Genomic DNA, 10,514 nt, shown 5'->3' on the forward strand with positions numbered 1-10,514 from the left:
CGACAAGACACGTCCACATGTGGCACGTTTGACGCAACAGAAGGTTATGGAGTTGGGTTGGGAAGTTCTCTCCCACCCACCATATTTTCCAGATATGGCACCATCAGATTACCATCTCTTTCGTTCCCTGCAACACCATCTTAATGGGAAAATGTATGCAAATGTGGAAGGAGTTAAAGAGGACATCGACATGTTTTTTTGCTTCAAAGCCAAGTGACTTCTTTAATCAGGGCATTAACAACCTGGTTGTAAGATGAAAAAGCATCAACGATAAGAATGGAGACTATTTCATTTAATAAATGTTTTGTTTTGATATAAAAGTTGTTCGGTTTTTTTATCTAATAAAACCGACATTAATTTCTTGATGACCTAATAGTATGTTCGACTTGTAGACCTTAATTTCAGTTTTTACATTTAGCTTACTAACTTGAATTTATTGTTCATTTAAAGGATGTATAACTTTGAGGTTTCTAAGAGTTTCCAACCACTACTCTGATAGTATGTTATCTTCGGTAATGTTGCTATCTACTTGAATACATAAAACGGCGTACATTTAATATCAAAGTAAGCTTTAAAGGTTTTGAATACATTCGAAGTTATGTAATTAAACATATGTTTCTAAACTTATTACAACGGGAAAGCTCCAAATAGCACATCAGTAATAATCGTGGATTCATGTTTATATCAGCACTTTCTCAGTCTACTACCTAACTCACAACTGATGTTGTACAAAGTGTAGTTTAGAAACATGTACGCTTAATTACAAGAGTAAAAACAAATGTGTAATATGTAAGAACACGAGAACTAGCTTGCTGGTTCGCCAGTTCTTCTGAATGATATTAAGATTAACATAAGTACAAATAATAATAAATACATAACTGGTGTTGAAAATAAATAACGTTCTGCCACTAATTCTTAAACGTGGTTCTGGGTTGCTTTAACAAAATTGATATAACTACTCTTCACTTAAGTTCACACCATAATTGCTGATGCTCGTTTAACTTGCAATACAAATAACGCCTGGACCATTACAGTTTTTGTTGTATCCCAGCCGGCTTAATGAACTCTGGTATTGGACAAAAAGCCTCCTCGGCACTATATATGATAGATAAAGTATGGTTGGGAGCAGATTAACCAACCACGGAAAAACTAGAGCATGAACAATATGTCAATCACACAATGTCTAATAGTACACAATTTATGTAAACTGCGCATATACAAGTCTTTAAAAAATTAACATAAACAAATTAAGAAGTAGGAATCGGAGGGATAACATCACCATACTTGGTGGTTCTTTATGCATTGCAACCTTAAAGTGGGTGTGGCCATCGTTATGCCCATTTGTACTTCGTATTTTACTTTGAACTTTGATCCAATTATAGACTTGAGTTTTATCAGTAGGTAATCATTTCTAAATACTGAACAAATTTGAAAATTTCAAAAATCAGCGGTTTTGATACTATACTTTTGGCCCATCTCTTACAGGTCAATTAGCTATAATGACTCCTATAAGCAAAGTATGATTATTGGAGCTTCCTGTCTCACTTCTCCTTTATGATGCTATGTATTTCGTTAGGATCGAGTAATTTGATTACATACATGTATCTGTGTCTTGTTACTTAAACAAAGTTTAGAACAGAGAAATTTAGCTATATACACCTTTCATTTAGTTTGAACAATTACAAAAAGAAAATGACGTAGATATGGGCGGAAAGATGATCACACCCACTTTGAGGTTGCACTGTGTCAAAAACCACCAAGTGTTGTAATATCATTCCGCCCATTTCTACCTTGTTTCCTTACTTTTTGGTGCTTCCATTTCTACTTCCTAATATTTTTATTTAAAATTTTTTTACACTTGTTTCATAGCTTTTTTTGGTACTAAGTCTCGAGAGTGACTGGGCTTTAGGCCTATCCTTTTCGTAGCTTTTGTGAGAACTATCTCTCCACATTTCCTAGCTTTTGCTGATATCGTTGCTATAGTTTTTCTTCCATCTAGCCAGAGTGGCAGCCTTTTCTTTGGCTGGATTAATGGCTGAGACTCGTTTTGCTTATTCAACATCACTGTTTATAACCTTATCTCAATTCTTGCAGTAATGCTCTCTTTGCTGGGACAAAGACGTTTCAAGTTTATCAACATAAAATTTCTTCTTTTCTCTCCTTTTCTTTCTTTGAAAGACATATTTTAAAAATCGCACTGTTTCAAGTACAACCTTAGATGTCAATAGGTCACACCTAGTTTGAAAACAATACAAAGACAAATTCTATAACTTATTCTTGTTTTCAGTCCAGAATACTCGAACAAAGCCATGTCAGACTTCGCAGTGGTAGAATTCGTCCTAAGGTAGGAAACTCACGTCTTGGGCACCGACTGATAAATTGCTTTTTCCAAGAAAGAACCCTTGAGTCAGGTGTATAGGACTGAAAACTTTGCTTTAAAAGGTTAGAAGGATAATGAAGTTAATTCAAGTAAAAATAATGCTAATAAATAATTTGTGTTAAAATATATAACTAATATTGTGTTATTAATTCTTACCGTAATTCTGATTTGTAAATGACTTGAATAAAACTGATAATAATTACACAATAAAATTATTTAATCTAGTTCACACCATAACAATTGTCGATCATTTATTTAATGATATAAATAGCGCCTAAGCCTGATGAGTCCTGGTATTATAAAATAACGGTTTTGTCGGCTCTAGATATGGCAGATATAGTGTGGTTGACATATTATTTAACATATTCTTCTTTGCTTTCACTCATAGGTTCTTAGAATTAACAGTACAATCAAATAATAATTTCAAAAACTGTATATATTATTTTCCTTTTTTTGTGCATAACATAAATTAGTTTATACGTACTTTCATATTACTAAATAATAATATACCCCACTAATGATCTTGTAAGAATTAAAATCACAACACTGATACATGTGCCTATTTAGCTATTAACATGTGTTATCCTACTTAAGTACTTTTCTTAGTAACATCCACCGTTCGAGGCATGTGGCTAAAGTGTTTATTAGAGGACAGTGTTTTATTTTATGAGAGAATGCACATCGTAGTCTATAACAATTAGTCAGAAGCTTTAGCAGTAAAGACTGAGAGCTTATAAAGCTAAAAATCAAGTTTCGATTCCAGTGGTGGGTAAAGCACAGATAGTTTATTAAGTAGCTTTTAAATTAACAACAAAGAAACAGAAGCTTGAATTGAAACATATTACACGCAGTGGAATTATAAACTCGGTTATCTGAACTTTCTTCAGAAATTTTCACTTCAACAAACAACTTGTCTGTTGCCAAAGTTTTGTTATTAAGAAACTTCTCATTTAAACTTTGGCTCTAATCATTGTTTTATTATTCTACTACTGAGTAATATTTCACCTAAATTTTGACAGTATGAGTAAAAAGTCATTAACTTTAATATTAATGAAGATGTCGATAGTTTGTCCACGATTTTGTTATAGTACTGCTGAATACTGAGTAATGTTTACTCTAAACTTTGACAGTAGTGATAAAAAATTTTTGTGAACTGACTAATCTATGACCTTCAATGCAACCTAGTTTCTGCTATGAACCACGTTTGGTAAAACACAGGGCTTAGAAACAGTGTTTTCTAGTTTCCTCTGTTTGACATTGTTGTGGGGAGGATATATGAGGATAATGTAACATGTGAATGTCCTAAAGAAATCCTTGAGAAAATAAATTAGTTAGACCTAAAGGATGTTACGTAACACTATTCTCTAACATATAATATCCTACAGGAATTTTATAACACTGGCTTGTAGTATTCTTATGCAAAACATACAAATACGATCATAAAATATTTTATACTAGTTATAGAGAATTTAAATACTAAGCCTATAAGACAAATGATCATCTTGTACGAATTTTTAGTAGTGGTTTCTGATAGTCAGTCATATACAAAAACCTTTCATTAGTAGTTACAGGACACCATAGAGCGAATTAAAATACTAACCTTATTTGATGTTTCCTCGTGAAAGTTAAAATTTCTTGAACTCCTGAAGAACTATTTAAACTTGACCTTTTAAACCCAAGATGTTCTATAATATTTCAAGCAGTCCAGTATAACTTGTGTTACCCTCTTGGACTCTTGTCTGTCTTATACGAATTGTTTTTAAATCTTATCGAACACATTTTCAAAAATTATTAAGACCTTATCAAGATTTAGTTTGTCCTATACAATTACCATAACTTTTTCTAGGACTTATAAAATATTTTGCACTCTATCAGGGTGGCTTCTGGGATTTTACAGGATGGTTTTAGAAGAAACAATGAAGAAACGTGTTTGTTTTTTCTTTGAAAAGAATTAACTGGATCTTCTTGACAAACTCTAGGTTTGGTCATTTCATAAAATTGATATTAGCAATCGTCTTGTTCCTACGAAAATTGAAACCAAAATTGAACATTCACCTGGAGTAAAATTTTACTATTTATAAATCAACACATTTGTTTATATTTCAAATTTAGTAGAATATCTCTAACCCATAAACACGTCTCATTCTCTGTCACAATGTAATTTCTTAGAATCTGATTTTATTATAACGCCAGGAAAACATTTTCAATCCAACTAAAATTCTTACTTATTAACACCTCGACACAATTTTGTGAAATGTTTCATTCGACCTATAACACATGGGCAGAAAAACAAATTGACTTATGGACAAAGAGTTAAACAAAAGCTTTACGTGCATAATCGTCCCTAATTGTAAATTTTTAGATAAGAGGGAAAGCAGCTAGTTTACAGCACTCATTATGCCCGGCATGGCCAGGTGGTTAGGGCACTCGACTCGCAATCTGCGGGTTCGAATACCCGTCACACCAAACATGCTCGCCCTTTCAGCCGTGGGGGCCTTATAATGTGACGTTCAATCCCACTATTCGTTGGTAAAAGAGTAGCCCAAGAGTTGGCGGTGGGTGGTGATGACTAGCTGCCTTCCCTCTAGTCTTACACTGCTAAATTAGGGACGGCTAGCGCAAATAGCCCTCGTGTAGCTTTGCGCGAAATTCAAAAACAAACAGCACTCATTGCTATCTCTTGTGCGACCGGATCGTGGACTTTGACTATCGCTCTTTTAATGCGCCCACAACCCTGAATTTTTGCAACAACAGGTTGCAAGCCATGAATCATAATAAGTATATCTTGTCTCACCTAATAATTTTTAGCAGAAATACTCTGTTAAAGTTGCGACTTTTGTGCCATCAATTAATTAACTAAAAACATATATTAACTATGTAGCAACCAAGAAAATAAGTTACAAATATTGTAAAAGTGCGATTGATAAAAGCATAAAAGACAAAAAAAATACATTTCTTCCTAAGTATCTGTTGGTTAAAGAAACTCAGACACATTGTTCTAAGTTCAACTCATCTATATTCCTACGAGGACTGTCACTGTATGATTAGATTTTATATAGCGCCATCTAATGAATACAAACTAAAACATTTTTTATAGTTATAATAAGTCGTAGTAAGAAAATAATACCGTGATGTCACCGAACATGCTCGTCCTTCCCCATGGAAGGGCGTTATCAGTTACGACCAATCCCACTTTCCGTTAGTAAAATGTAGCCCAAAAGCAAGTGGGTGGTGTTGACTAACTGCCTTCCTTCTAATCTTTCAGTTCTAAATTATACTTTTCCTGAGAGTCTCCGATATTTTCTAAACTCGAAACAAGAATCGCGTACTAGGAAAGGTAAGTAAATGTATTATAACCATGAAATCAGAAGTTTTTATCTTCAAAACAACAACAACTATAACTAGGTAAGTAAGTGCCTAATGACCAGCATAGTACTAAATTTGTACTTATGAGCCCATATAAAGTGGTTAAAAATGTGTCTACTGATCACAGGAGATGAAGCAATATTTAAATATATTTTAAAATACGAACTGCCAGTACGAAGTTCTGTTGTTGTTTGTAGTTAAGCACAAAGCTACACAGTGGGCTATCTGTGCTCTGCCCACTACGGGTATCGTAGCGTTCCTAGCGTTGTAAGTCCGCAGACATACCGCTGTGCCACTGGGAGGGGGCACGAAGTTCTGAAAGTGCTTATTCCAACTAGTGATTTTATAAATTAGCTCTTTCAATTAGTATGTTTTCCACTGACGTATAACTTCTGAAATACAAATACTTATATTTTCAGCTGTTTTATCGTTGTGCCACTGGGTGGGCTTGTGTACAAAGGAGTCACTGTAAAGTAAAAGTATTAAAAGAAGTTTAGAATATTTTTTTTTCATAAAAACTAAGAAATCATGAAGGATTAAAGATTAGATAACTCGCAAAAGACCTAACAATCTGAGCGCTTTCTAGACCTTCTTTCTTCTGTGATGAGTTTCTGAAAATTTTGTGACATAAAACATCCATATAAAAAACATATATAAAACACTCGAAGAAATCGAAAATATAACTAAAATTTGGCATTTAGTAGCAGTTATACAGACTTTAATTTAACAATCGAAGTATTACAAACACACCACTAGATGTCGTGAACTGAGTGTAAGTTTATTTTATTTGTATTATAAATTCATTTGGGATAACAGAAGGTTTTTCTATTTGTACTTGGCATATACTGGTTTTAGGAAGAATTGAAGAGGTATTAAGAGCGTTCTTTTTTTTTTTTTCTTCTTTTTTAACTATTATGCATTTCTCTTGCTGCGTAAATGAAACTAGTCTTGTTCAAAATTTTACCGCCATGAGAAGTATTACACAACACTATTTGTTTTACTTCATTGGCTGTTTTAGCGCAATGTCCGCCACCGGAAATCAGATTTTAACGTTGTAAGTCCGAAAACGTACCGTTGAGCCACTAGGGGACAAACACTTAATGAAAAAAAAAAAAAACGGATAAACAGCAGTTGAATTTCGTTTTCTATTATGGGTAGTCTTTCATAACCAGGAGTTCGTTATTATAAAAATAAACACAGGAACGATAACATGCTCTGTTAAGTTAGCATAAAGATTTATTTGAAATTTTCAATAACTTATTTCGGTGTCATTTTTATTATTGTACGATCAACTTTGGCGTATTGACTCCCGAAGAGTCGTGATCAATCATACAAGCTAAACAACGGAGTTTCAATAACTTGACATTTTTGTGTCTCTTTTAATGCAAATAGCATCTTGATCTCAAACTGAACGAAAAAGAAAATCACGTATATACGTTTTAAAACAAATTAAAAGCTATAGTTTCTTGAGACCGTTCAGGGTTAAATTCCTATTCAGTTATTATTTCAAATATTATTATATACACCTAAGAATGCTCACATTTTAAGACAGCTCAGCGGTGAGCTATGAAAATTTACAACCCAAGAATATGGGGTTCAATCCTTGAATTGGGCACAGAGCAGAAAGTTTATTTGTGGAGTTCTGTGCTTAGATAAAAATAACAGAGGTTAAAGCTTAATTATTTTCTATACACTAACTTTGGACTCTTTTTTTTTTTTAATGAACAGAAATATGAAGAAACTATAAGTGTTAAAAAATTAATTTTCAATGAGTTAACTTCATATAAAGTAGTATTCAGTCGCTCCCCAGTAGTACAGCTGTATGTCTGCGGACTTACAATGCTAGAAACCGGGTTTCGATACCCGTGGTGGGCAGAGCACAGATAGCCCATTGTGTAGCTTTGTGCTTAACTTCAATTAAAAACAAACAAACAGTATCCAGTTATGTGGGAAGAAGCTGCAAAGTGGGGATGCTTGGCTAGGCATGCAGATTTTAGAATGATATTGAACGTATAAGAAGCTGCTAAAGCAGCTCCCGTGCTGCCAGAGGGGATCTGGGGGTATGCCCCCAGAAAATTAATAATATAATTTACAGTTTCTATATAAGTCAGATTCTAAAACTTTCAGTCAATTTCTGCCTTTAACTTTTAAAAGAGAAACAACTTCTAACTTATCTATCCGAGTTTGGTTGTTTGTTTTGTTTGTTTGTTTGTTTTGGAATTTCGCGCAAAGCTACACGAGGGCTATCTGCGCTAGCCGTCCCTAATTTAGCAGTGTAAGACTAGAGGGAAGGCAACTAGTCATCACCACCCACCGCCAACTCTTGGGCTACTCCTTTACCAACGAATAGTGGGATTGACCGTATATTATAACGCCCCCACGGCTGAAAGGGGGGAGCATGTTTGATGGGACGGGGATTCTAACTCGCGACCCTCAGATTGAGAATCGAGTGCACTAACCACCTGACCATGCCGGGCCATCTATCCGACTATTTATAGAATATTCACTAGTTATTTTATTAACACTCAAACTTACAGTAATTGAAAAATGAGCACGAAATAAAAAATAATAAAAGAATTGTATATGAAATTACAAACATCAAATACACATGCAAAAGTAGTAAAATATCATCACTATCGACAGCAGGGAGTATACAGTAGCACGCTTTTTGGAAGTAGTAACTTAGTATTGCAGAGACCTCAAGAAAGTAATAGTGTTGATACCATGTGACGAACCAGAAAGAGGTTTTATTTTTTATTATATATTATTCATTGCTCTTAGAAAAACGTAATAATATTAACAACTAGTGTCAAACATTGATTGAAAATAGAATGCTTTATTAGTGTCGTTTTGTTTATTTTTTTTTGTTACATGTAATATTGCTGGTAACATTTTATTTCGTTTATATACATTTTCTCCATATTCAGATAACGCCGTATTTACAAAAGCGTCTTCCAAAACATAATTTAAAAAAATCGTAAAAGCTCATACCAAATGAATTCTATCGAAGTTGCATTTTATCCAAAGTAATAGTAAAACTTTTTCTAATGCGAAGCTATGTCTAAACTGTTTACCAGAGCGTAACTGTTTGCAAACTGTCTTACAACTACACATATCATTTACAGTGCTATGCCTTACCTCAACTGTAGCCTATAAACTTGAATAATACATTTAAATTGTAGAGAATTAACAATTTTCGAAATGTATATACCAAGAACAACATTCAAACTTTAGAATTAACTCACGGTGTATTAAAAAAAATTCGTTTTAGTTTGGATTATTTTTTAGAGTATTTATACAAATATGATATGCTAAATCCTACAAATGAATAATAACTAGAAAACGATCTATAAAATTCATAAAACTATATTTTTGGAAAGAATAACATGTTATTCGAAACATGTTGTATACATAAATACATGTATGTTATATAGTATGTTTGTGTGTATATATTTTTGTATAAGCACACACGTGTATGCAAATACATTTGTTACCGTTACACGACTCACTCAGAATTTTCAGAAATCACGGGTGGTTACCAACAAGTTAGTGGAAGAAGGAATTCTTTTAGATACACTTTGGTGGAGTCATAGAATTCCAGTGGTTCTCTGGCCGAGGAGAAGGTTCGAAGTTCTCGGATAAAACATCATTTTCTGTTGTTCCGTAGGAGGGCGCCCCAGTATTGGAGTCTGATAAGGGAGAGGATTGTTGAATTTGGAAGGGTTGAAGTTGCGGAATAAATGAACTCTGTTGATTATGAGGTTGAACTGTGTTCATCATGCCAAAACTAAGAAAGGAATGATATTCATTAGGATTAGCAAAATTACGACTGTCGTTTGTTGGAGTTAGAGGAACATTTACCATCATGCCTCCAGGTGGAGATGTCGACGCCGCAGAAGATGGAACAGTGACAGAGTTTGAAACTCCACTTTGTAAAAACGAAGGATATGTGGACGCAGGTTGACAGAAGTTGGTCTCATTGAAGTGTAAAGGCCCAGGAATTGTCCATTGATCAAACTGACTACCTGTTGAAAACATTCCAGAACAAGCCGGCATGGGAGGAGTTACACTTTCATACCCACAGGAAGCTGTAACAGAAGAAACTACTGTAAAACTGGATTTCTTTAATTTACTTAAGTTGCAATGATCATTTCTAAATCCCAATATGTTGATATGATATTAAAATAATAAAAGTCTCGTTTACTTGCCAGTCTTCAATTTTATTATCAGTAACATACACAAAAGCAAAATCTAGACAAAAACCCAATTTCCATCAAGTTGATATAGTGAGAACAGTTACCAGTGTATAGATTTTGTACAGCTTACAGGTCTCCATGATGAAGCATTGCTGTAGTAATAACATATAATTTCGCTTATATTAATTTTTTTTGCACATTCAAATAATGCTGTATTTCTAAAAACTTTATTGAAGACATCATGTTTTAAATCATTAAAACTCGTACAAAATGAATTCAACAAAACTTGTTATACCTATTATACGAAGATTAACTTTTAGTAAGGAGGCCGAACGTTATCCAAAAACTGTCCATAGATAGTTACTATCCATACAATCCTGTCTGAAACATTAGGTGGTTCCTATCCATAAACCTACTTAGCACATTAGGAGTTCCTATCCATACAAACCTACTTGGCACATTAGATAGTTCCTATCCATGTAAATCTACTTAGCACATAAGGTTCTTCCTATCCAAAAAAATTTGCTTTACACATTAGGTAGTTCCTATCCATACAAATCTGCTGGACACAC

At 33.8% G+C, this 10,514-nt stretch overlaps 1 long non-coding RNA gene across 2 annotated transcripts in view; it reads left to right on the forward strand.

Annotated features, from left to right (window-relative positions):
• LOC111084888 overlaps positions 1-9,891 on the forward strand; it is a 29,912-nt gene extending 20,021 nt beyond the window's left edge. Inside the window, exons 2-3 of one of the 2 annotated variants that reach the window (XR_002609773.1) lie at positions 2,288-2,442; positions 9,269-9,891. This is a non-coding gene — a long non-coding RNA (uncharacterized LOC111084888). The remainder of the gene's footprint in view (positions 1-2,287; positions 2,443-9,268) is intronic. The other variant, XR_002609774.1, reaches the window with a different exon arrangement.
• The last annotated feature ends 623 nt before the right edge of the window (positions 9,892-10,514 follow it).

The sequence above is a fragment of the Limulus polyphemus genome, unplaced genomic scaffold (assembly GCF_000517525.1).
Source record: "Limulus polyphemus unplaced genomic scaffold, Limulus_polyphemus-2.1.2 Scaffold158, whole genome shotgun sequence".
Classification (NCBI taxonomy): Eukaryota; Metazoa; Arthropoda; class Merostomata; order Xiphosura; family Limulidae; genus Limulus; species Limulus polyphemus.